Raw genomic sequence first — 26,358 nt, forward strand, 5'->3', positions numbered from 1 at the left:
CTGAATTCCATCCTGTGTTGGGCAAATAAATTAAACCATTATAACTAGAAGTTACTAAGTAGGCTGTTTAACGGGAAAAAATAGGCTGAAAAATTCAAGTGGCTTCCATAGTCTGGGAAAAAGTCCAAACTCATTATGCACGCAACATACTAGTATCATTATCAAAAGCTCGTAACGTTATCATTTTAAGAACTGAAGAAATACTGTTGCAAGCATCGCAATGAATACCAAACAGAATATAAGGTTCTGCTACAAGACAGGAAAGGCTGACTCAATATTTGAAGCATAACTGAAAATGTTCCCCACACATGAAAACATTAAAAGTGCTGTTGAAACTTGAGAGCCAACGCTAGTGACAACAACATTTAAGGCATGAACTGACACAAGGGACGTTTTTTAAAGAATGTGACTGAGTAGTTTTGGTTATCAACAAAACAGAATTACCCAACTTATAGGCGCACACAGGTTTTTGAAAGAAGTTTGCGCTTTTCCTGGAACATCTAGCAACTGGGGAGGGGTTGCTATTCTGTTTTTGCTGAAAGACCAATATTTTGAAAGTCTGCTGAAAGTACATATTACACCCTTCCTCGGTATCACTACCAAAAAAAAAGTCCAAGGTCATGAAGAGCTATGTATGTGATAAGCAAAACCTTGAATAGGGAACGGTAACTTAGGAGTGGCCAATGCAATGACTGCAGGATGGGATTAATATGCGTGTTTCACCTCGTTCCTGAGAGTAAACAGCAGCTGCGGCATTCTGTACCAGCCGGAGTTTCCGAGTCAACTTGGAGGGGAGACCTGTGCAGAGTGCACTGTAGTAGTCTAGTCTCGAAGTTACGGTGGCATGAATCCAGGTGGCTGGATGAGCAGAGGAGAAGCAGGGGGCCACCTCCTAGGCTAGCCTGAGTTGGAAGAAGTTGTTTTTTGCAACTGCTTACTTGCTTCTCTAGAAGCAATGTGGGCTCCAGTATAACCTCCAGGCTTTTCACTGAGAGCCAAGCTACAAGTGACGCCTGACACAGTCTGGACACTTCTCAGCTTCCCTCAAGTTTTGATGGAAAATGTAGGCGTCCTGGTCTTGCAGCTTGGCTCTCCATTTAACTGAAGTTTACAGAGCGGCAGTCTATGGGAGGGAGAACATGCCGTCGGGAGGGGATTGCAGGCATCGGGCTCTCGCCGGGTGCCCCCCTTCCCCTCCACTGTGTGTGTGTGTTTCTGTAAACTTCAATTAAATGGAGAGCCAAGCTGTAAGACCAGGACGCCTACATTTCCCATCAAAACTTGAGGGAAGCTGACAAGTGTCCAACCTGTGTCAGGCGTCACTTGCAGCTTGGCTCTGAGTCAGCTAGGGTCAACTGGACCCCATCAAAGTGTCAACCTGGCCCAGCAGAGACACAATCAGGACACAAAGGCTGGAAGCACGTTATTCAAGATCTCTGGCTTCCCAGCCACAATGCTTCCGTCTTCTCTGGGTTCAATTTGTTTCCTTTCAGCCAAATGGCCACCGCTGTCAGGAAGTGACTCAAGACCGCTACTGCATCACAAGGGGATCTGGATAAAGAGATACAGCTCTTTGCCCACCACAGAACTCATCCTCCAGTACCATGGTGTTGTACAGCTCTCGCTGAAATACACCGGTCTTTGTAAGCAGAAGCACCTCGTGTCGGAGAAAAACACTCCACAACAGAAATAGATCATAAGCAAGAGGCGGATGCCAAGTTGCATTTAAATAGCAAGGGGTACCCAGGTTGCCACCCTGAGCTGGATAGCTTAGGTGAGCCTGATCTCATCAGATCTCTGAAGCTAAGCAGGGTCAGCATTGGTTAGTAATTGGATGGGAGACCTCCAGCAAAGACCAGGGTTGCAGAAGCAGGCAATGGCAAACCACCACCTCTGTTAGCCTCTTGCCATGAAAACTCCACCAGGGGTCTCCACAAGTCAGCTATGACTTGAGGGAACTCTCCACCACCACCCCAGTTGCCAAGAATAAGCATATACAAAATAGGAAGTGGGCTTATTGCTTTGTTTATCCGATGCCCCATTCTGTTGATTGTATTTGACTTACACTGTATAACCCACCTTGAGTCTCTGTGAGAAAGGTGGACTATAATTAACATAACCCTAGCTTAATAAACATACACAGCATGAGATGGGAAGCGCCACAATGTAATTCGCGTGCCTTCTACCAATGCAACAGGGCCCTATTCCATGTAAGGGTTAATTTGGAAACTAAGCGCTTAGTTCTCTTAATGAGACACCTGGTCTGAGATGCTCTGTTCCCTGTTATCTCCTCAAGGCCCTGCAGTTAGAAGACCGGCACTAATTGATTTCAGAGTTGGGAGGGGGAAGAAAGGAGCAGTGATGTGACAATTGTGGGAGATGACCAAAGGAATGCCTCTCTTCAGGGTGACTCTGGTCTTATGGTAGAGCGGGTAGAAACCTACAACTTGGGAGGACTCAGGTTGTCCTTTTCCTTCCCCCCTCCCCTTTTTTCCTGGTACAACTCTTTTGGCCATAGCCTTAAGCCTGATTCCGCATTAACAAAACAATCCCCCCAATACTAGTACTACTATTACCAATAATAGTGATAAAAGAATCTCACTTCAATCACAAACATTTTCTAATTTTAGACTGGATTACTAAAAAGTAGGATGCCAGGGACCTGGTAATGTATGGATCCTTATCTTGTAAAAGAAAAGAAAGGCTCGGGTTAATATTTGAGAGCACAATCTTCTCAAGTATCGAAGTAATCCATGGCTGTTGTGGGTTTTCCAGGCTGTATTGCCGTGGTCTTGGCATTGTAGTTCCTGACGTTTCCCCAGCAGCTGTGGCTGGCATCTTCAGAGGTGTAGCACCAAAAGACAGAGATCTCTCAGTGTACACTGAGGACACTGAGATCTCTGTCTTTTGGTGCTACACCTCTGAAGATGCCAGCCACAGCTGCTGGGGAAACGTCAGGAACTACAATGCCAAGACCACGGCAATACAGCCTGGAAAACCCACAACAGCCATCGTTCTCCAGCTGTGAAAGCCTTCGACAATACATCGAAGTAATCCATCTTTGTCTCTCCTCACTGAAATCTGGACATTCAATAACTAGATGAGCCAAGGTGCCTGTCTTCCCCAGATTACAGACACACTTTTATGTTCTGAAAAGCGGATTCTCAAAAAGCGACCGTCCACTTCTGGAGTTAATACAGCGTTCAGTCTAGCAGCCAAGAAAATATCTCTGTATCGAGGTATCGTCATGGACTTTAGATATGCTGGTAAAGTATCTGGAGGTTTGAGTCCATTGTAGACAAGGGAAGAGACCCTTCTTGCTCGCTGATTTGTAGAGTCAGGTTGTCTTGGAGCAATTTCAGCCTATGGATCCTTTTATGAGGCACCCCTTATGTCTCTACCACGGGTTACGTATTGTTGACCTGAATGCCTTGCTACTGCTCAATTAATTGCTGTATGCTGAGACATGAATTACCAACTCACTGCGCTCCAGGTACCAGCTGTATTATCTAGGACAGCTAGCTTTATTATTTTGTTGCTTTTCGATCTGCTGAGACTGTACAGGGTTTTTAACTGCTTTCGCTTAATTGTTAATTAATAAAGGTTTTCTATTTTTCTAAGCAGTAGTCCCTGTTTCTGAGTAAGGCCCATCTTGGGACCTGGCAAGGGTTTTTCTGGCAGCTTTGCCTGGTTTAAAGAAAGGGATCCTCAAGGTTTCCAGGCTTCGGAACTGAACAAAGACAACCACCTTGCCCCTCTGAAGCGTTTGGACTTGGCAAGGGGGGGTGGCAAGGGAACGTCACAAACTACCTGTGGCTTTTTATTATTTTTATACTTAATTAATAGCCCACCTTTCCCAGTGAGACTCAAGATGGATTGTACAGCGTAAATCAATATGCACTACAGCTGGAACACCCAATAAACAATGCAGTAGATTACAGCAACAGTCAGTACTCAGTAGTATAGCCCGCAGTCCCTATCCCTTTTCCAAAGTACCTCTCTGAACCATTTTGTTACAGTTCAGCCCTGCTACCTGCAAAAAAAATCCCAAAACCCTCCTGAATAGTTCAGATTTGCATAGTTTGTGGAAAGCCAGGAGAGTATTGGCAAAAAGTGGAAGGCTTCCTAACCTCATTCCACAAGGTGGGGGGGGTCACAACAAAGAATGCACATATACGGGCAGTTGTTGCTATTGCTCATTCACAGGGTGGCACCTTCAGAAGGCCTTGTTCAAATGAGCGAAGCTGGCAAGGCGAAGCGTAGGAAGAGAGGCAGTCTCATAGGTACGAGGGGCCAAGGCCATGAAGGGCTTTGTATGTGGTAGCTAACACCTTGAATTGAGCCAGTAACCGATAGGTAGCCAACGGAGCGACTGCAGAATGGGAGTGATACGCATGCTGCACCTGGCTCCTGATAGTAAATGGGCTGCACTGTCCTGTACCAGCTGGCATTTCCGAGCTGACTCTGAGTGCATTACAGTAGTCTAGTCTCCATGTTACCTTGCCGTGGATCCAGGTGGAATTACAAAACATTTTACACTGTACCTGTCGACGCTCAGACAACCACAGCTGGACAGAAAACGGACAACGGCCCAATTTCTGGTGGACCAACTAGCTAAGATGCTTACAAAAACGTTAACGAGCAGGAAGAGATGGATCCCTGACCCAGAAAGGGTACTGTGTTCTTAAACAAAGGTACCTGGCTAAGATCACAACACAGGAAAAGGCCAACTGCTGAAAGTTCATGAGTATTCCCTCTCCTCATGCAAATTTAGCACACGTCAGCGGACCACGGGGATCACTCACACAAGTCCGAAGTTAGCCCACCCTGCCCTACAAATGCGCAATTCGTGCTGCGTTTGCGTCCATTAAAAGTCCCTGCCCAAAGTCAACAAATTCCTTCCATGACACAAAGAAGCAGAAGAGATAAGCCGCTTATCTGTACCTCGTGTTTTCAGTGGTTGTGCATTTAGTCCCATAGTTGGATATCACTCCTGAACTAGAGCTTTAGTCTACAGCCATAGAACTGGCATTCCTGCCCCTCCTGCCATGGCTTCTCTGTACAGGCCCCAAAGAGTAATGGAAACGCCCTTCCACTCAATTCCCTCCACCTAGTCATGTTAGGGCCAGCTAAAAAGCACTAAGAGCACAGAACCTCAAAAAGTTGTAGGACTGTAGAGATTATCCACTGGAATAGTTAGGAAGCCTGCCTTTATTCTTTGTGATCACTGTGCAACTGGGTAGCTACAGGCAGGTGCTGGCGAGATTACTGAAGAAGATTCTAAAAGGAATCTACTGCGACTGCCAGGGATCAAACCTGGGACCTTCGGAACACCATGCAGATGCTCTGCCACTGGGCCATAGCCCTTCCCCTTGGCCTTCAAGGGTATAGGCTGTTTAGGCTCTGGTTATAGTTGCAATCTTTCAAGAGCAGCTCTTGGGAATAGAAAGTTGCCCTAAGCAGTTTGCCCTTAAAGATTTTTTTGATGTCAAGGGTGTTGAACTACAAAGAGCCCATCCCTAAAGTACAGTACAGAACCTGGAGGGAGGGTCCCTGAAAACAGGTTCTGTATGTTTTTTTGAAACGGACACAATGAGTGTGGGACTCTCCCCTATGCATATTAGACTGTGGAGCCTTTTACCCAGGGCAGAATAAGAGCCAAGCTACAAGTGACGCCTGACACAGGTTGGACCCTTGTCAGCTTCCCTCAAGTTCTGATGGGAAATGTAGGCGTCCTGTGGGACATGAAGGGGAAACTGTGGTCTTTGGAGAATTAAAGGGGAGATAGAAACTTAATTAAGGTCAAAAGGGGGTATATTTCATTGTATTTTATTGGATTAGTATGGAGTTATAGTGTTATAATAATAGGTATTTAAGGAATAGTATGTTACACATATATATGTATCTTTTTTTTAGTTAGTATATTTAGTAGTACTTATTATATATAATTTTTATATTTTTAATTAAGATAAGTAATATAGTAAGTGTAGATAGTTAAGATAAGTAAAGAGATTTGATTAGTATGCATAATATAGATATACAGAATTTATATGATATACTTTTTAGATTAAGCTGGGTATGGAAAACTGCTGGGAGTCACTAGAAAAGGGCGGGGGAAAGGATGGGGAAATTGTTATGGGGTAGATAATGTTAATGATTTTTGTGTATGTTTGTGAACCCATCCAATAATTTTTTTTTAAAAGGAAATGTAGGCATCCTGGTTTAACAAGCTTGGCTCTCCATTACAGCTGCACGACCAGGATGCCTACATTTCCCATCGGAACTTGAGGGGAGCTGACAAGGGTCCAACCTGTGTCAGGCGTCACTTGTAGCCTGGCTCTGAGACGCTGAAACAGCTCGAGAGGGCTTCTCTGCTCAGCTTGATCCTGGCCACCAGTGGCCCTCCAGAGCAAAGATCCTGGTCAAGTTCAAGGGCTTATCCCTTGCTTATTTCTGCAAGTTCAGTGTTTTAAACACAACGTGGTTGGCTGCAGGTGCAGTTCTACAAAGAGAGGAAGGAAGGTCTCCTGGAGAAATAAAAACAGTAACCTGACCACACTAACTGCAAAATTATTAAAGGGGGGAGGGAGAGAACTAAGGAGGAGGAAGATCAAACGAAGCTCTTGAGACACGTCTAGGAGAAATTTGCCAATGGCGCTGCTACTGCAAGTCTGACGGTTAACTGAGCGGGATAACTATTATTTATTATTATATTAGATTTTTAGTCCGCCCTCCCCGCCAGGAGGGCTCATTTGCCCCATCCCTTGGAGACTGTGCAAATAGGCCTGAGGGGAGAAAGAGGAATGCCAGTCGCCTTGTTAGAGGCTCTAGGTGGTTCTGGAGATGTGTGTGGAGAAGATACACATGAAGCTGCTTTATACTGAATCAGACCCTTGGTCCTTCAAGGTCAGTACTGTCTACTCCAAACCAGCAAGATTCGGTCTAGTAGCAACTTAAAGACCAACTAGATTTCCAGGGTGTGAGCTTCTGAGAGTCTGAGCTCCCTTCATCAGATAAAGAGCTCTAACTCTCAAACGCTCATACCCTGGAAATCGAGTTGGTCTTTAACGTGCTACTAGACCCGAATATTGCTCTTCTACTACAGACCAACACGGCTACCCACCTGAAACTATCCAGACTGGCAGGGTCTCGGGTCTTTCACATCACGTACTGCCTGGTCCTTTTACCTGGAGATGCCAGAGACTGAACCTGGGACCTTCTGCATGCAAAGCAGAGGTGCTTCCATGAAGCCAAAGCCCCTCCCCAAAACTCAACTGCTGAACTTAACAGAGACAACTGTAAAGGCTTCTGCTCCTTTTTACGGGAACCTTGCAGCTGATGGTAAGATATCAAAAAGATCTCTAGAAGTAACCATATATTAACCAGAGTTAAAGACATACACACCCCGAGTGCTGCCACTTTAGCGGTATCACCCTCAAGCAGCTCCAGGTAATTATTTCTTTAAAAAAAAAAAAGGACTGCTCCCCAGAAATGGGTTTGGAGCTCTGGATAGCTTTGCCAGAGACAAAAAGAGAACTTCAGAAAGAAAGCAAAGTCTGGATGAAAGAAAAGCCTAGCAACTTTCATCAGTAAAACAGGGAAGTACAGAAAGAAATTTTAGGATCTTTGCAGCGAATGCAAAAATATGGAAAGTGGTGAGGTGAACAGAAAGCGCAGAAGAAGAATGGGCAAAAAGCCTGTAGAACAATTTCTAGTGGTAGGTGTGGGAAAGCAGAGAAAAAGGAGATGGAACAGAAGCTGTATAGGACAGCTAGTAAAATCCCTCTCCAAACATATAGAACAAGAGACAGGATCCGCCTCCAGCTGCTACTACAATTACAGTACTGCTTCCTCTGCAAAAAGAAAGCAATTAATATACTACAGCATGTCTACAAAGCATTTCTTAGAAGTGTTTATGGCTTAAACTGCTCTAAATCTCATGATGAAAGTTAGTGCCAAAGCAGGATTACAGCTGAACATTGAGAAGACGGAAGTAATGACTACTGAGGAATTACACTGTTTTAAGATTGACGAAGAAGAAATTGGAGTTGTTAAAGAGTTTCTACTCCTTGGCTCATTCACCAACCCAAAAGGAGATTGCAACCAAGAAATCAGGAGGAGACTGAGACTTGGAAGGGGAACCATGAAGGAACAAGAAAAGATCCTTAAGTGTAAAGAAGTGTCGCTGAAGACCAAGATCAAAATAATTCATACTGTGGTATTCCCATTATGTATGGATGTGAAAGTTGGACAATGAAGACGACAAGAAAAAAATCGATTCATTTGAAATGAGGTGTTGGAGGAGAGAGTTTTACGGATGCCATGAACTGCCCAAAAACCAAATAAGTAGGTTCTAGTTATTTATTTTATTTACTTTAGACTTTTATTCCGCCCTCCCCATGGTGGGCTCAGTTCAATGAAGCCTGAGTTCTCCCTAGAAGCTAAAATTATTATTATACTCGAATCACATCATGAGAAGGCAAGACCCACTGGAAAAGACAATAACGCTATTAAAAGTGGAAGTGAAAGGAAGTAGGAAAAGAGGAAAACCCAACAAACATGAGATGGATTGACTCAATAAAGGACGCCACAGACGTCACTCTGCACGACCTGAGAAAAGTGGTTAATGATAAGATGTTCTGGAGGTCATTAATTCATAGGGTCACCATAAGTTGGAAGTGACTTGACAGCACATCACGCACACAAAATTCATGCCGTAGCTATACTATACTGTGTCTGTTACCGCTAATGTTTGCATGTATCAGGCACTAGTGACGTAAGTTCACACTACCGTCAAACTTGAGCAGCCATGCACGAATCAGACTTCTGAGAAACTGCTGTTCCTTCACTTTTGCCTGTTCCTCTCCTTTAGGAGCACAGACTTTTCAGACGTGAAGAGCCCTACCCAGACATAACCTGCTGAACCAATATTCCCTGTTCTTAGGCACCAGAGGAGCCAGCCCAGTAAAGGGCAGAGGATATATTTCAAATTTTGGTGCAACCTGTCTGCTGTTTTTAAACACACAGAAACGACCAAGAGGGTGAGAGGGAGAGCTAAAACTGAGCTAAGACTCAGTCCACTGGTTCCATCACTTTCCTCTTAAGCCAAACTCATTTCTGATACCAGATTATCAGAAAAGCGATTCAAGCAACAGAGGCAGAGGAGAGGGATTAGCCCCCTCACTCACTTTTCATATAAAAATTAAGATGATTTCCTCCACACATGCTGTAGCACTGTAGTTAAGTGGTTCGGCTGCGAATCAGCACTCTACTGGTTCAAATCCCACTACTGCCATGAGCTCAGCACGTGGCCTTGGGTAAGCCCATCCTCTCAGCCCAGCTGTATATTATTATTATTGTTATTATTCAACAACAACAACAACAACAACCGATTTATATACTGCCTTTCAGGACAACAATGCCCACTCAGAGCGGTTTACAAAGTATGTCCTTATTATCCCCACTACAATCACCCTGTGAGGTGGGTGGGGCTGAGAGAGCTCCAAGAGAGCTGTGACTAGCCCAAGGTCACCCAGCTGGCTTTGAGTGGAGGAGTGGGGAATCAAACCTGGCTCTCCAGATTAGAGTCCCGCACTCTTAACCACTACACCAAACTGGCTCTATTGTGGGGATAATAACAACATTAACTTGTTCACCACTCCGGGTGAGGCGCTAACCTGTCTAGAAGAGTGGTGTATAAGCACAGTTATTATCACAAGCACGCACATACAGCTGCCCCCCTCACCTCAGGTTCACAACAGAGATTTTCCCCAGTCCCACATTAGGTCTTTGATTGCTCAATCTGGACAGCCATTAGATAAAACTATTTGTGTCTCCCTCAACCAAGAAATATCAGACTACAGATAAGAAGAGTTGCCAGAAGGGTCTATACAGCACAATGATCCAAATCCGACGCATGACGAAGGAAGTTTAACTTCCACAGAATTCCAAACACTGAAAGACCCCCCTTTTAAGCAATTACAGCAATGCAAATGCATCGGTTTCCAGATCCATCACATTTAAAAAGAAATCTAGATTTAAGGGATGGAAGTTCTGCTTTTTATTGCAAAATGGCCCTTGGCAGTTAATGTGGACAGAGGCTTCTCTAAGACGAGACGAGCACCTTTGAGTGGAGGAAGTGCAGAGCCTATCTAGACAGTTTTACCCTATGACTAGTAGGCTTTGCCTATCACCAATTCCTCTTCCCCCAACCATCCCCAATAGCACTGAAGTACATATTTTGCCCTTGAACGTGAGAGAGGACCTTCTCTTTTGCCACCAGTCTTTTCAGCAAGAACATTGGCGCTGTTAAAGAAAATGGAGCTCTAAGCAGGGAACACTCTCGAACACACCACCCCCAGCAAAATTTCTGCTTTGAAAACTGGAGCAATGGAACTGGACGATCCACTTCAATTCTGCCAGCATTACTACAAGGACTGGCAGAGAATTCAGAAAAGCCCGTTTTAAAGATCAAGTATATTTCTGCCGATTGCAACTAGCAGGCAGACCTTGTCACCATAGGAACTTTGAGATTCATTGCAACTACCATATTTGCTTGAACACAAAATAAAACATTGGAACTATTTAGGAGCATATGGGACACAATACTCCTGAACAAGGCTCCAGATTTTCACCTGTTCTAGAGAACGTTATGCCCTGAGCATACAACACACTTGGCAATGATTAGCATGAATTATGATCTGTTGCCTTAACCTTAATAATAATAAGAAGAACAGTAGCAACAACAGTGTGCTTATATGCCACCCTTCTGGACTGATTAGTGCCCCACTTAGAGCAATTAACAAAGTTAATGTTATTATTATCCCTACAATATAGCTGGGGAGCTGAGGCTGAGAGGAGCGGCTGACCCAAGGCCACCTGCTGAGCTCAAGGCAGTCATGGGAGTTGAACTAGCAGACTGCTGATTCACAGGCCAACCACTTAACCACCACGCTACAGCAGCTCTTGGCTGAGATCCCAATTGTGCAATGGAGCCAAGTTAAGCTCTTTCCCCAGAGCATACTTATATACCAGTGAGACCATGCAGGCGGAGAGGAGATAACAGCTGCCATAACCATTATCGCATCGATGCAGTTGTAATGCTTATACTTACTTTAATCTACATTTACAGCCCTGCTTCAAACTATGGTTTCCCTTCCTGGTTTGTGGCCACTCTTTTCCATGATTCATTTTATCATACTTGCATATGATTCTGACATCAGAGAGATAAGGAACATCTGTTTTGGGGATGAAGTGTAATCAATTTATTTCCTTTTGCCCTGAAAAGAACTAGGTGTAACCTCTATCCAGCACCATTTGAATCTTCAAAGCTAACACACAATGTGAGCTTTAAAAGTTCTTAACATCAAGCCCTGAGGCACTTTCCCCTCCCCCAAAGTTTTAAAAATACATTTTCGATTTTTTTTGTAACATCCATGCTGAAAAAGAGCTTTGCAGAACTCAAAAGCTCACACATTCTTGCATGTCATTTGGTTGATCATAAAAAGTATAAGTAATAAAAGACTAACAGGATTTATTCCAGCATGAGCTTTTTGTACATCACAGCTCGCTTCCCCAGGTGCACCACAACTCATAAAAGCTCATGCTGGAATAAATACTGTTAAGTCTTTTAGGTGCCACTAGACTTCTGTTGTGTTTGGCCATAGTAGACTAACAGAGCTACGGCTCCAGAATTAAGGAAAACATGCCATGGTTAAATGTTATGCCTGGACAGTGCATGCAACAGTACCGCTAGCTAAGTTTCACTAACGACAAAATATCAATTGTCAGACAAAATCAATTATCTTTGTGACAGTATAGCGACTCTTTAATCGTTTATCTTTTTATTGAGCATACCATGACGTATTTCATTCTAAGGATGGAGTCACGCCTCTGACAGAAATAACCAATTACAGCAGGAATAAAAATTTCACCCATACGAAATGACGTATGCTGCACGACCAGTCTTATAACAACTCAGCAAGGAATTATCTTATTGCTTTGAGAAACGGTCTGACGCCGCAACAATTTCAACCGACACATCGCCAAATTTTCTTAAAAGCAGTAACGAGAATGTGATGTTTCCACAACAAAATTTGAGAGGAATACAAAGTTTAAAAGCTTAATGCTGGAGGTTTAATTGAAACCTCTTTACTTGAAATATTATTTCACGTTCATTTTAGCTCTAGTTTGTTATACTGGATGGCTATAATAAATAGAGCAGGTTGCTTTCCGTGTTCTCACTGGCTCTGCTACAGTACTGATTCCAAGTGAAACTCTTCCTCATCACCTAAGGCAGAATTTTTCAAAGTCTCCCCATGTTGGCATTTAAACCAAGGACCTCCGCGCACTGCTGCCCCCCCCCAAATTCCTTCGATCAGCAGACTGTTAGAGATCTACAGACAGCTGAGAAGATCACTAGCCATTTTTAGCATGATTGCTTTTATTAGTTCATGGTTGAAACCAAAGAGCCAACAGCAAAAGACATTTTAATCTGGATTAAAAAAAAAAAATCTTGACAACCGCCTGGCAGAGTTAATGCCACACTTGGGAGCCAGGAAACCATGTTTCCACACCAAAGAGTGTGAGAAAGAAAAGAACATTCTTTGCCAATGAAAATAAGGCTGTGAAGGTCTCTGCCCAGCCAAGCCCCTTTCCCTTGCTCCTGGGGTGCACCAAACTCAAACAAGGTGGCAAGAAATCAAGAGGATCAGAAAAAAATGGAATCTTGGCTTCTTTGATTGTTTGCCTACTCATTTCCAAACTCTTCTCTGTAAACTCATTTCTGTAGACAAATCTGGAATCCTCAACATTTCACCGACTGTCTGTGGGCCATATGTTGCTAAATATACAGCAAAGGAAAAAAGCCAACTTCCTTGAAAGTCTTCCTTCCCAAGGAACTAATCAGTGGCAGCAGACAGACTAGCAGCTCTGCTCCAAGAGAAAATAAAGCAGAATTTATCCCTTGGAATGGGTGGTGGGGGAGAGTGCCCTCAAGTCAGAGTTGACTCATGGTAACCCCTGGTGGGGTTTTCATGGCAAGAGACTAACAGAGGTGGTTTGCCATTGCCTGTTGCTGGTCTTCGTTGGCAGTCTCTCCCATCCAATTACGAACCAAGGCTGACCCTGCTTAGCTTCTGAGTTCTGACGAAATTAGGCTCATCTAAGCTATCTAGTTATATTACATAAATTGTCAACCAATCTAATACGCTCCATGTAGATTTATCCAAGGAAATCTTTTTCAGAGACCAGCCTGCGTGCCCGGAAGAAAACCTTTATGGTTAAACACACTGTATTGTCGTATTGTCGAAGGCTTTCACGGCCGGAGAACGATGGTTGTTGTGGGTTTTCCGGGCTGTATAGCCGTGTTCTTGGCATTGTAGTTCCTGACGTTTCGCCAGCAGCTGTGGCTGGCATCTTCAGAGGTGTAGCACCAAAAGACAGAGATCTCTCAGTGTCACAGTGTGGAAAAGATGTTGGCAGGTCATTTGTATCTACTCAGGAGGGGTGGGGTTGGGGTTAACACACTGTTAAATACAAACCTGCACCCATCCCCAACAGCTCAACTCCCATACACAGACACAGGAGAAGGCAATGTGAAGCAGAAAACCTTCAGTGGGGAGGAATGCTTGATACCTTCCCCCTCCCCATACCCTCCAAACACGTTTCCTTTTGCAAAAAAATAGATCTGAACTCTGAATTGGTGCGAGATGAAACTAGAGCACCATTCGGAGTAGAGAAAAACCACCAGGCAAAGGGTAATATACCCATCTCCTGGCACTTCACATTACCCTGCCCACTCCACATTGCCCTGCCCATGTTGCTCTGTGGGTGGGCAGAACAGCCAGTTTGGTGTAGTGGTTAAGAGCAGCAGGACTCTAATCCGGAGAGCCGGGTTTGATTCCCCGCTCCTCCACTCGAAGCCAGCTGGGTAACCTTGGGTCAGTCACAGCTTCTTGGAGCTCTCTCAGCCCCACCTACCTCACAGGGTGTTTGCTGTTGTGGGGATAATAATGACATACTTTGTAAACCGCTCTGAGTAGGTGTTAAGTCGTCCTGAAGGGTGGTATAGAAATCGAATGTTGTTGTTGTTACTATTACTGAAGGTGAGTTACACATGGCTGAAGAGGCCCTAAATATATGCGCTTCAGAGGAAGAGGAAGCCAAGCTAGAGCTTTCATTATTCTTTGCTGGACAGCTCCAAGAGGAGAAAAAACTACTATACAGAGGTCCTGAAGAACTTTGAACATAAACGGTTGTCTTTAGACATCTAGAGTAGCTTTTGTGCAGCTCTCCACACTAAGGACTGAGTGAATGTCTGCAAAGCATAGAACACCAGGCATTGTTTCAGACGGCTGTCACACCAAGTCTTAATTCAAGGCCTTACATGTAGTGTCTTAAGGGTAGAAGTCTAAATTCTCACCATATCCACTAAATACATAAAACATTCATGCAGCCATTAACGGTCACATAAGCAACTGAGTTCTCTCACTGACTATAGCCAACAGCCCAAATCGAATACACTACACAGCAAATCCACGGCCTCTTCATCCTGTGCATTCACTTCCACACTCAAAGCTGATTCATTTAATGTTGCTTAACTCAAAATGACCAGCAATTCGAGAAAATCACATCCTCAAAATGGTCACAGTAAGGCCAAAGAATTATTCTGCTTGTAAAACTATGCCTCCCGAATATTTAAACAGATAAAAATGTAAATCTTTCAAGTGGAGTTTTAAATTTATATTTCTTTCAGAGTTAATACGACACTTCATATCCTGAAATCAGTGTTTAGAGTAGAGCATAAATGCAAAGTCATATCTATGCCATCATGTTAACACTCCGAGGGAATAAAACTAAGCCACACACCAAATCCAGAATCCAAAACCAAAAATAGATTCCATTATTACTCGATTTTGTTTAAATATGTTAAGAATACATTTACACTTGCACTGTTGGACATTATGACCTCTTAGAAATTCACAGTGAGAAAATAAAACCCTAAATGGATTAACAATTATATGCAGGCTTTGAAACAGAACTGCTAGGTTATAATTTCAACCAAAATGTAAACCCTGATTCTTTAATTCGTGTTTTGTCATTCACGAATAAGCAACCAATAGTTTTTCGTGGATATACGCAGGAATGCTTCAAGACAGATGTAAAAAGTTATTTTAACCAGCAAGACAACACTTCACAAGCAATTAAAGTCATAAGCAAATATGTTAATGAGCACATAAATAGCTCAGTAGATAAGTAGTTTTTTATAAGTTTCCAGTCACAGATTTGATATCTCAGGCCTAACACCATCAATTGTAATTTGGTAATGCTGTTTTAGATATTAAAATGAAAAAGACACCCAAAATAAGCACTAACTAAAGGTTTAAAATGAAATTTTAAAAAACATCCTGATATACCAGTACTTTTGAGTGCTTAGACTGGAACTGAACTGGGAACTCAATTAAGACCAAAAAAAGGGAAGAAAGAAGGAATAGACTAACAATCGATTGCATGGCTAAGCCCGTTACGTTTCTCAGACTCTCTTACTTCTGGAGAATTGGTCACAACTGCCATCAACAAAGATGGGCAGTGCAATCCTAAGTCTTTCTAAGTCTACTGAAGTCAATGAGGTTAGAAGGGCACAACTCTGGTTAGGATGGAGAATATGATAAATTGTCCTTGCCAGCTGACTCATCGGTAAAACTATCCTTCAGCAAAAGAGGACATCGGCCGTTTCCACACGGCTTACCTTATTCTGCAAAATAGCGAAATCTCGCGCGAAGACGCTGTTATCACGTCTTCTCGTGCGATAACAGCGTCTTCTCACGAGATTTTGAGCGAGATTTCGCTATTTTGCAGAATAAGGTAAGCCGTGTGGAAACGGCCATAGTCAGAGTAATTCTGGACAGATCTGCCTCAATCTGAGAAGGAACCAACCAGCAGTGGAAGTGATGGTGTGGAGAGAGTGAAACCGAAGAGGCCGCGTGACCTCCGTGGACGAGAGTTAAACTCTGTTGAAAAAGAGGAATGAACAACCATGTCTGAGGCATCTCGTGCACAGTTCTGTGGGTGTGTTAAGATTAGCGTGTCAGCAGTTTGCAGTGCCCTTTTCTCCTTAAATGTGTACCATGTAAGAGACGTACAGGCTATATTGTCTTTAAAAAACCGTGACAAGTATTATTCCAGTAAAAACAATTTCCACATAAACATTTGAGCATTTAAACCACGCTTTATTTTTTCCTAATCAAATATTTCAGTTCAAGTATTTGTGACTGTGGGGACGTAACATTAACATTGGGTGCTTCTAAAATGTTGTTTATTAAATATCACAACTAAGCATGTTAAATCAGATCAAATTATTTAAAAGCGCCAACAAATTTTCCATATCAAATGTATCTGGAAGGTGAACATCGCTGATTTTGATACCAGATTTCATGAAGGCAAGAGCATCTAGAACACAGCCACCCTCATGATAAACACTGCAAAAGTTGTCATACAGGGAAAGAGTGAAAGAACTGGGTATTTTTAGCCTACAGAAAAGAAGATTAAGGGAAAACATATTGACAGTTTTCAAATATCTAAAAGGATGTTAGAAAAAAGAAAATGTAGGACAAGATAGCGAAACAAGTGTTTTTGCCATCTTCTGGGCATGGAGCAGGGGTCACTGGAGAAGTCGGGGGGGGGGAGTTGTTGTGAATTTCCTGCATTGTGCAGGGGGTTGGACTAGATGACCCTAGAGGTCCCTCCAGCCCTATGATCCTAAGCAGCAATGATCTTAAATCAAAAGATAAGATGAGGCGAGACTTTCGAAATGACTTCCTGACCATATGGACAATATAGCAACTGAAGAAGCAACCTACCAGGGAGCTAGACGTTACCCTAACAGACGTGTCCCCAAGCCAACATTTTCTAGGAGGTCTTAAAAGATGAGCAGGTGAAAAGCATGTTTAAACCATTCCCCCTTCCCACTGATTCTCTCCTGCAAATGGCCCCCTGTAGGCATCTCATTCTACAAGAACCCATATATTAAGCACTACAGGGGGGGTTGGGAACCCTGTGTTCTTCTCGCAAGGTCGAATTCCACCTTAAACAGGCAAGTGGTGACATGTTCTTCCTTGTTGATTTCAAAAAAACAGCTGAAAATATCTCAGGGCCAATTCACACATCCACAGCTGGAAACACAGCCGAGACGAGCACTTCTTACTGCACGTACAAAGGAAAATCAGGCAGCAGAATGCACATTCATGCGTCCATTTGACCTGTGTATACAAGCTGTCAGGCACTTCCGGTAGGCTGAAATAAAAGACCATACAGAAGGTCCGGAGTTCAGTCCAAGGCCTCTCCCATTGAAGGATAAGGGAGCAGGCGCAGGGGAAGACGAGACCATTCTCGGCCTGAGACCCTGGAGAGTTACTGCCAGAGAAAGCACTGAGCCAAGTGGACTACTGGTCTGCCTCAGTATATGGCAGCTCAGTATTTATTTAGCCACATTCAGTAGCGGCTCTGAGCATAACTAGAACTAACTTGATATTTCAACCAAATTGGGAGGAGTAGCAAACACCCAAGAAGATAGAATTAAAATTCAACAAGACCTGAATACTCTGGAGAAGTGGGCAGCTGTGAATAGGATGCAGTTCAACAAAGACAAGTGCACAGTATTACATCTGGGCCACAAAAATGGGAAGCACAAATACTGGATGGGGGATACACTTCTGGGCAGTAGTATATGTGAAAGGGATCTTGGGGTAAGAGTGGACTGTAAACTAAATATGAGCAGTCAGTGTGATGCAGTGGCAAAAAAGGCTAATTCAATCTTGGGTTGTATCAAAGGAGCCATAGCGTCGAAATCGCAGGAGGTCATACCCCTCTCTATACTGCCTTGGTCAGGCCACACCTGGAGTATTGTGTGCAGTTCTGGACGCCTCACTTCAAAAAGGATGTGGACAAAATCGAGAGGGTGCAGAGGAGAGCAACGAGGATGATCAGGGGTCTGGAGACTGAGCCCTACGAAGAAAGGCTGAGGGCCTTGGGAATGTTTAATTTGGAGAAGAGGAGATTGAGGGGGGACATGATTGCTCTCTTTAAATATTTGAAAGGCTGTCATTTGGAGGAGGGCAAGGAGCTGTTCCAGTTGGCAGCAGAGGGTAGGATACGAAGCAATGGGCTTAAATTACATGCACAAAGGTACCGGCTGGATATTAGGAAAAACCTTTTCACGGTCAGAGTAGTTCAAAAGTGGAATCAGCTGCTTAGGGAGGTGGTGAGCTCCCCCTCACTGGCAGTTTTCAAGAAGAGGCTGGATGAATACTTGTCAGAGATGCTTTAGGCTGATCCTGCACTGGGCAGGGGGTTGGACTAGATGGTCTCTATGGCCCCTTCCAACTCTATGATTCTATGAACCAGCGGCAGCATTTTCCCTCAATGCCTTTTGCTTCATGCTCTGCCCAAAGGACCAGGGCTCTGCTTGGGGGGCAGGGCTGGGATGAAGAGAGCAAAAGCACGTGATTCCCAAAGACAAGAGATTCCCAGCAGCTTTTCATCTTCCTTCAAATCATTTCCTCAAAGCCTCAGTGACTCATAAACGGACCACATGGTCTGAAAACCTCTGACCGTGATTAGGAGGCAAGCGGTCTGGAGAGAGCGCGCTATCTGATCGGGCAAAAACCCTGATATCATTTCAGGGTTTTGTACAGATGCTAAACTAAGCAACGGCAGCAAAACACGGCTAATGGCAGCCTGACCCTTGGCTTCTACCGGCCCTTGTTGAGGAACTCTTCCACATCCCCTCTCTAGCCTACTAATTCCGGTAATACCTCTCTATTGCATTATTAGCTTGTCTTGCTCTGTACTGATCATTACTACGGCGTCAGCCCTTGCCACAGAAATACAGAGCACTGATAGTCTGACAGCACTCAAGGACTGTACTCTCCATTTAAAAACAGTATTACCGAGCTCCTGTCTCCTTCAGCATCGGCTCACTGCATGTGCGAGCAGTCAGCTTACATTAATCCTAACTAAATATAATAGAACGCAGGAAATGACAGAAATAATTTTTGCAGCCACAAAGGCAGGAAATTGGCACGGTCCCTTTTCCAGAATATCATTCACCCATAAATATCCTAACAACACGGAGAAAGGAAGTTCCAGCCATTGTGAGATATATTTCCGAACAATCACAGAACAGGAAATTATGTTTAGGAGACTCCTTAACTTTATATTTCCTTCCTGCACTTTAATAAAAAGTTAGGTTATGGGGGAAAGAGTGCATAACACTTCAGCCTTTTATTCTCCTTCATAGGGTTGTCTTAATTGCATAGCTGATAGGCATTACTACCAATCTACTTGTGTTGTCAACGTTTACCTGCATTATCTAAAGGTATTTCCAAACTTTCCTGGTTGTGCAGAAAACGTACAGACATTCTCCTTCGGTAGGTCAAAGCTTGCCCATTTCTAATTCTCCAAAGGCCAAGAGGCTCACACACCCCACCACAAAAGGCAAAATACTGCAGCTATGCCTTCAATGCAATGAAATGTGTATACACAACTTCTGGGCCTATTCGGTTCAAACAGACTTAACAGTTTCAAGGTAAGGAAGAGGTGAAACTTGAACTGACAGGTTATTTAGGGGACAGACCTTCACTCTTGCATAAGGTTCAATGGCAGAAAAGCCAGAAAACTCAAAGCAATTATTGGGGCGGGGGGGGGGGGGGGACCACATCTCAGTGGTAGAACATTTGCTCTGCATGCAGCAAGTTCTAGATTCTCCAGTTAAATGAGCAGGTAGTACATGATGTGAAAGACTGCTACCTATTATCAGGTGCCTGGACCTACAATCTATGGATCTGGGTTCAAGGGATGAAGACTCAATATAAGCCTGGCTGCTGGTGAGCAGTAACAGGGAGCAAAATGTGCAGATGCTGACTCAACTTAGGTAAGCATCTTGCAGATTTGAAAAACACGGACAGCCACATCAAACTGTCTTATACTAAATCACAGCCTTGGTCCATCAAGGCCAGTACGGCCTACTCAGAAAGGCTCTCCAAGTTCTCTGGCAACCGTCCTTCATACCTCCTACTACCTGATCCTTTTAACCGGAGATGCTGGGGATTGAACCTGGAACCTTCTGCATGCCAAACAGATGTTCTGTCTCTGAGCCACGATCCCTCTCCTGAGCCCAGGCTCCAGAGTTTTAAGAAAGGTGAACTGTTTGTCTAGAAGCCTAGCCCCCTCTCTCCCACATGGGTTTTGAGGGACTGTGCGATATGAATGTCACTGAGTTTTATAAGATGGAATTGTTTTATCTATTTCGCTACCTTGTTTTTACACTCTGATTTTATCCGCTCCAAGCCTGCTTGCAGGGAGAGCGGAATATAAATGCAATAAGTGAATTAAATGAGGTCTGGAAACGTTAACACGGCCAGCAGTAGCCCATTAATCAGCAACGACATCTTCCCCTCCCACCCTGCTGTTCCATCCTCAAGTTTACCTCCTTGCAGGAGGAACAAGAGCCAATTAAAATGTGTTAAACAATTTGTTAATTTGAATCAACTACATGGGAACCTGTAAAACAAATGACTCACGCCTCACTATTCAGTTGCTAGCAGGCCTTTCAGTTAGCGGACTACAACTTACAATCAGAACATATCCTGACTTACCAGCCAAACGGTTAAACTATTTTCTGTTTTTATTTTGGAAAGAGAAAAGAGCATCAAAAAGGATAAATTTAAAAATGGGCCCTATGGCCAATGCTGGAGTCCAAGCAAAATCCCAGCTCTGAAGTGATTGAAAATCACTGCTCCACAACACTTTCTACATAAAGTAATATCCCTCTTGGCTCCTTTCTCACCTTCATTCCAATCACAGATTAATTTCTTTAATGCAATGGCTAAAAGGTTGCCACAGCGCATCTCTGGTCAGCTTTGCTTCAATGACCAGTGACTGTGTCATAAACGGAAGGCAATCTCGTCACCTTTTCGGAAACCAAGGAGATGATCACAGCAATAAAAACAGCTTCGAACTGATAAGGCAGAATTCATATCACACTGGTTTAAAAGCGATGTTCTGACTTTGTCTTTTACCCTTGACGACACACTACGGTACACAGTTTGCAGCCCAGCACACAGCATAAAATGCAGAGACACCCAACAGCCAGATGGCAGCCACACGCATTAACCGCAAACCAATACTTCACCGGGTGAAACGCAAGCCAAGAATAGAGAGCTACAAAGCCCTATCTGTGTCACACAGCGCCAGCATCCGGCATGGATGGCTTTCACTTTCTCCTCGAGGACAGAAAAATAGCCCTGTCAATCGGCAATGTAATATTCTCCAACAGTAAGTTGTGCTGCACCACCCTACCCTATAATTGTAAGATATTGATAAAGCATAAAAGAGACAATGAAGCGGATCGCTGGCCTTACATCCAGCGGCATTTAGAGGAAGAATCCTGGCTCGTGCGAAAAATTCACGGCGTCCTCCACTCACCACCAGACAGAGCACAAAATGAATTGGGACACCCACCCTCCCAAATCCCATCCCAAGGCTGCTGGTTAACACATCCTATAGTACAAACTCAAAGAGCATAATATTCTAGGGAGCCATTAATTACGGAGACCTCTTGACTCTCTCCCTTCACGTCATCATGAATCACAGCCCAGACACAAGAATCCCAAATATAAACCCGTTATTTCAATCATCCTCAGACATTTAAGGCATTATCAGATATCTTAAGCAGAACCTTTGAAGCCCACTGAATTGAATGGATTTAACACGGCGCAAGTCTGCTAAGGACGTCACTGTAATTATCTGGGGTGGGTGGGGAGACACACTCTCATACAGACACATCCAGGGGATAATGGGTTTCCCCGTGCAGATTAGGAAAGGCTGAGAAGATACTCCCCTCCCCCCCCCCCCGCCCGCCCGATCACACACACTTCTGAAGAAGCTTCCCAGAACAGCATTTCCCCACAGGAAACATTCAACCCACAATATATTACTAAGCCCCGTTCTCCAGATGATGCAGAAGGGCACAAGAGGCTTCATCTTGGCTTCATCTCCCCCAGCCCTCCCCATTCCAACACAGCACCACTTTCCACCTAATGGCTTAACCTCTTTTCCTTGCCACTCTCTCCAACTGTGGTTGGAATGAAAGCTGAGGTGGGGGGCTATGTCCAGTGGGGGGGGGAGAGACCCCCCCTTTTCTAGGGTACAACCCTGCCCAGGTTTGCCACCACCATTGCCCATGCCCCCTCCCTCGCCCAGCCTTTGCTATCTTCCACCGCACTCCATGCCCCACTGAATCCCACTCTTCCAACTTCACACGCCCCCCATTTTGCTCCGACCTTACTTTTCCACAACTCAGCTTCACCTTTCCCTCCCCCTTCCCTCATCTCCTTCCAAGGCCTCCCCTCCATTCCTCCCCACCTCTCCTTCACATTAAAACTCCAGTTGAATCCCCCCCTTCCCAGGTGTCTCCCCTCCCCCTATTCAACACCTCCTCACCTCTCCCCTTTCAATCTCACCCCCTCTCCAAATATCTCCCCTTCCCCAATCAACCCCTCATCCTCTCCCCCCTCACCCCAGTCTCTTCCCCTTCAATCTCACCCCTCACCCAACCCCCTCTCCACCTGTCCTTCTCAGCCCATTAACCCCCCCATTTTAAATCCATTAACTCCCCCAGATGTCTCCCCTCCTCCCTATTCAACACCTCACCTTCCCACCCCTCTCCTTTCAATCTCATCCCCCATATCAACCCCCTCCCTCATTCCTCTCCACTTCTTCTCAAGCCCCCCCATCCATTAACTCTTCCCCATTTTAAAAGGCATTAACCCCCCCAGGTGTCTCCCTCCTCCCCTTCCAACCCCTCCTCCTCACACCCCTCCCTCTTCCATTTCACCCCTCCACCATTTCTTCTCAAGCTCCCCTCCAATAAACCCACCACTTTAAAATCCACTAAACCCCCTCATACAGCCCCGCCCCACGTATCTCCCCCACCCTACCACTCCCCCATCAATTTCACGCCCCACCAATCCCCCTCCCCCTCCCCCTCTCAAGACCCCCTCCAATAAACCCAACTTTAGCCCCCCACTATAAAATCCACTACACCCCCTCATACATCCCCTCCCCAGGTGTCTCCTCCTCCCTCTTCAACCCCTCCCCCTCACACCCCTCACCTCAGGGGCTGCCCCTCCCCCTCCCATTTCACCCCCACCGTTTCTTCTCAAGCCCCCCTCCAATAAACCCACTTTAAAATCCACTAAAGGCCCACATGCGGCCCCTCCCCAGGTGTCTCCCCCCTCCCCACCAACCGCCTCCCCCCTTTTTCTCCTCAGCCCCCCCCATTAAAACCCCTATTATAGCCCCCCATTTGGAGGCCAGTTCACACCCCGCCCTCCCCAGGTGTCTCCTCCCCCTCTCCCCTCAGGACCTTCAGTCGCAGCCCCCCCCCCATTCACCCCCCCCAGGCCCGGCCCTCCCCTCCTCGCGCCCTCCGGCCTGCGAGGCGCGGAGGGAGCCTGCCTGGGCCCGCCGAGCCGCCGCCTCCTCCTCCTCACCTGCCCGAGCCGCCTCCGGGCGGATCCCGCGACGCGCCGGCCGGCGGAGCGCAGGGCAGGGCCGAGGGCGGATGGCGGAGGGGCGGCCGACCCGGCGGCACCGACGAGGGCGCGAGGGGGGGACTGAGCGAGCCGGACCGGAGCGGCAGGCGTGCGCGCGCGCGCTCTCTCTCCCGTGCCGCGGCTGCGCCCTCGCCCGCGCGCTCTCCCCCGTTTTCACTCGCTCGCGTGTGCGTGCGCGGCTCCCAGGCAGGGCGCGCGCGTGCGAGAGAGAGAGAGGGCCGGCCGCGCGCGTTTCCACCCCCCCCCCCGAGACTCCCCCTCCGTCTTTGCGAGGGATCTGGGCGGGGGGCGGAGAGAGGAGGGGGGCTGCAGCCGCAGGAAAGACGGGCGGGCGGAACCGGATCGGCGGATCGATGGACCCCAATAAACGAGTTTAAAAATTACAAAATAAATGTCTTTTTTTTTTCGCCTCTTCTTTTTTTTTCCTCCCGGCAACGCAATGCAAGGCGTGTGGATGTCTTCCGCCGCTCCTGCAAATTACCAGGAGGGGAGCGCACGGCTGGAAACGGGGGTGGATGGAGGGATGGATGGAGAGGGGCGCATCCAGGCAGATGCGCCGCCCACGCTGGGCCATGGGCATGGGCATGGGGTGGGCAGACTGGCACGGAAGGCAGGCAGGCTGCGCTCCTGGACGCGCTTCCTCGGGAGCAACGCCCTCCCCCGCCCGGCACTTGCTCCCGAGGAAACGCTCGCCGGGACTGGGGCTGCTTTGGTGCAAGGGGAGTCGGGGGGGGGGCGCTGCAAAGCCTGTGCGCGAGAGATGCATTGCCTCCGGGTGTGTGTGTCTAAGGTTGCCAATCTCCAGGGGAGGCCTAGAGATCTCCTGGAATTGCAACTGCTCTCCAGGCTGCAGAGGTCAGTTCCCCTGGAGAAAATGGCAGCTTTGGAGGGCAGGCTTTGATATCCCACAGCTTCGAGCAGAAATGAAAGTCTTCCCCTCCCCCAATCTCTCGGGCTTTCCCAAGCCAGAGTTGGCAACCGTACGCCCCTGCAGGCGGCTTGCCGGACCCACAGTGCTATGGGGACGCCCGGCCTCTGCAGACTGCAACACCCTGCAGCCCCTTAGGAAGCCTGGAAGGCAACTGTTAAATGGGTTGCCCCATGCAATGCCCCCCACCCCAGGCTTACGCCCGAGTCAGCGTGGGCGTGGGCAGCCTGGCGGTACAGGGCGGCCTTCTGCTGCAAAACGCTCTGGGCCCCCGAGACCCCCCCCCCCGCACTGCAAAGCTTCTTGCTAGGCGCTGCGCAGCAACTCCAAGCGGAGTGTAGGCAGCAGAGGCCCGGCCCTAGCAAGAGCGGAATGCACCGGATATTTTGCTAGGAAGTGAAAAATCTCAGTACTTCAAGGCAGTCTGAAAATTAGAGCATGGGGGAAATACAATTAAGGAAATTAAAGATTGAAAATTAAAGAAAAAAATATTTTTCCCTGACCGGGAATCGAACCCGGGCCGCGGCGGTGAGAGCGCCGAATCCTAACCACTAGACCACCAGGGAAGCTTGTTTAAAAGTCCTCCTGTGCTGCTTATCTGTACTGCAATCCGATTGCTTCCTTGTATAGAGCTCTGTATTTGGTTATCTTGCCACTAAAATAACTGATAGATAGGCGTGGAGGAGCCTCTGTTTTTTACTCTTTGAAATTACAAGCCGAACGGCATAGTTTAACACGGTTAACTGTCATTTTTAAAGCTAAAACACTGAAACTGTTTATGGATTATTTAGTATTGGCGTGCATTGCCAAAACTGATCTGCTAAGAAGCAAAAGGCCATACATTGCTTTCCACTACAGGTTATGCAATGCAAACGAGCACCAGCTGGTTCATTGCTTTCACACATGTTGAATAATAGACTTTAAAAATCCTTCTCCTGTGGCCAACAGGCCTTGAGTAAGGCACATGTTAAATAATGCACTTTGCAACTGGATTTTACTTTATGAAACAGGAAAAATCCACTCCCAAACAAGTGCTAAAGCAGATTGAAAGCGCATTATTCAGAGTGTGTGTGAAAGCATTTAAACCAGGGGCGGCCAAACTTGCTTAATGTAAGAGCCATATAGAATAAACGTGAGAGGTTTGAGAGACACAAGACATGATGCATTTTAAACCGTGGTCAAGCCAGTGCGCTCGAGACTGCCACTGCATCACCCAGAAATTTGGATCAAAAAATCCAGAACTTCTCAGCACACTGACGACAGCCAAAAATGGTTTCTCTCAAATTGCTTTTGAGTAGCAATTAAACAGCACAGGGGTTACTGATCTTTGAGAGCTTCGCCAAGCAGGTTCGTATTATAGTTTAGCAGGATCCAACCTCTCCTGACTGGTTACAATTACCATCCGGAAACTGGGTTGATGTTTACACCAATGAGGGCTTTAGTTAATAGGCATGAAGGTTGGATTGGCTTATGGGAGATGCCACCACTCAGGAATATGCAAAGGTTTTATCTATGGGAAAAAAACCCAGTATGGAACAAGGAAAGGAGCGAAAGGTGTGCCAGCTAGGGTTGCCAGCCTCCAGGTGGCGGCTGCAGATCTCCTGGAATTACAACTGATCTCCTTGCCGTAGAGATCAGCTCCCCTGGAGAAAATGGCAACCTCAATGGGTAACTCTATAGAATTATACCCCACTAAGGTCCCTCCCTCCTCAAACCCCTCCCTTTCCAGGCTCCACCTTCAAAATCTCCAGGAATCTCCCAACCTGCAGCTGGCAACCCTACCAGTAGTGCCAGCCTTCTTGCTTAGGCCCAGCC

At 45.9% G+C, this 26,358-nt stretch overlaps 1 protein-coding gene and 1 non-coding gene across 2 annotated transcripts in view; both read right to left on the reverse strand.

The window, feature by feature from the left end:
* The window catches only part of DNAJC5 (DnaJ heat shock protein family (Hsp40) member C5), a 64,793-nt gene extending 41,091 nt beyond the window's left edge, over window positions 1-23,702 (reverse strand). The window contains exon 1 of the mRNA XM_054980509.1: window positions 23,553-23,702. The gene's annotated coding sequence lies outside the window, so the exon portion shown is untranslated. The remainder of the gene's footprint in view (window positions 1-23,552) is intronic.
* Window positions 23,703-25,037: 1,335 nt separating this feature from the next.
* On the reverse strand, window positions 25,038-25,109 carry TRNAE-CUC (transfer RNA glutamic acid (anticodon CUC)). Its single transcript has one exon. It is a non-coding gene; the product is annotated as a tRNA-Glu (tRNA).
* Window positions 25,110-26,358: the final 1,249 nt, after the last annotated feature.

The sequence above is a fragment of the Eublepharis macularius genome, chromosome 5 (assembly GCF_028583425.1).
Source record: "Eublepharis macularius isolate TG4126 chromosome 5, MPM_Emac_v1.0, whole genome shotgun sequence".
NCBI lineage: Eukaryota > Metazoa > Chordata > Lepidosauria > Squamata > Eublepharidae > Eublepharis > Eublepharis macularius.